Consider the following 1,102-nt stretch of genomic DNA (forward strand, 5'->3'; position numbering starts at 1 on the left):
CCTTTAAGCAACAATAAATAAACAAACAAATAAACTAATATAATAAAATAATACATTTGAAAAGATAAAAATAAAGAACAATAATTAATAGAATATATAAAATAAGAATAGAACAAATAAAATAAAACCATAAAACATAAGGCGTAAATAAAGTTAAAATTAAACCATAACATAACATGACTAACATTTCTGATAATAAATAAAATTAAAATAAAATGTTAAAAAATCAAATACAATTAAACTAAAAATAATAAATGAAAAGGCACAATTTCTGCTAATGTATATATTTACATGTATGAACGAAAATCTGAAACATTAAATAAATAAAATTAAATACAAAAATAAACCTTACTCAAAACATTTTATTGTTGTTTTGTTCTTATTATTATATACAACTAAAACTAGGTATAATCGGACCTTCTCTGTCTTCTTCAAAAAGCACCTCAAGGTATCGTAAGGAGATTCTGCCGGTATGCTGTGCCCTTATCGTCCTGGTCAAGGATATAACTCCTGCAAAGTCCTATAGAGAAGATTCAATTTGGTTATTTTAAAATTAAAATAAATTGTAAGCATATCAGGTTGCAAATCTTAAGTAATATCATCTTAAGCAAGCCGAGAGTAAACTTCACAAATGTAAGTAAAAATTCGTAATTAGAAATAAATCTTAACTATCTATTGTAGATCTCCAGCAATATCTAAAGTGACGTACAGTACAAGATATGTGCAATATAAATGATGTACAATAGAAAGAAAAAGAGAGTTAATAAATAAGATATTAGAGGATATGGTCATACCTTAAAGATTTTTACTTTTAAGGGTTTTGAACAATTTTTATGTAAACACTTTAGTCAAAGTCCAAATGAAGATATAACCCCATCGTCCTGGTCAAGGATACAACTCCTGCAAAGTCCTATTGAAGATGAAAAAATATAAATTTTGGTTATTTTAAAATTAAAATTAATTGTAAGCATATCAGGGTACACTTACAATTCTTAAGTAATATCATTTTAAGCAAGTCGAGAGTAAACTTCACATATGTAAGTAAAAATTCGTAATTAGAAATAAATATTAACTATCTATTGTAGATCTCCAGCAATATCTA

General features: G+C 25.2%; 1 long non-coding RNA gene across 1 annotated transcript in view; it reads right to left on the bottom strand.

The window, feature by feature from the left end:
* Nucleotides 1-428: 428 nt before the first annotated feature.
* LOC106684127 (uncharacterized) overlaps nt 429-1,102 on the bottom strand; it is a 9,300-nt gene continuing 8,626 nt past the window's right edge. Inside the window, exons 4-5 of the long non-coding RNA XR_010843553.1 lie at nt 795-910; nt 429-520 (exon numbers count right to left, since the gene is read on the bottom strand). This is a non-coding gene — a long non-coding RNA (uncharacterized lncRNA). The remainder of the gene's footprint in view (nt 521-794; nt 911-1,102) is intronic.

Source organism: Halyomorpha halys, unplaced genomic scaffold (genome assembly GCF_000696795.3).
Source record: "Halyomorpha halys isolate HHAL.00 unplaced genomic scaffold, Hhal_1.1 Scaffold546.1, whole genome shotgun sequence".
NCBI lineage: Eukaryota > Metazoa > Arthropoda > Insecta > Hemiptera > Pentatomidae > Halyomorpha > Halyomorpha halys.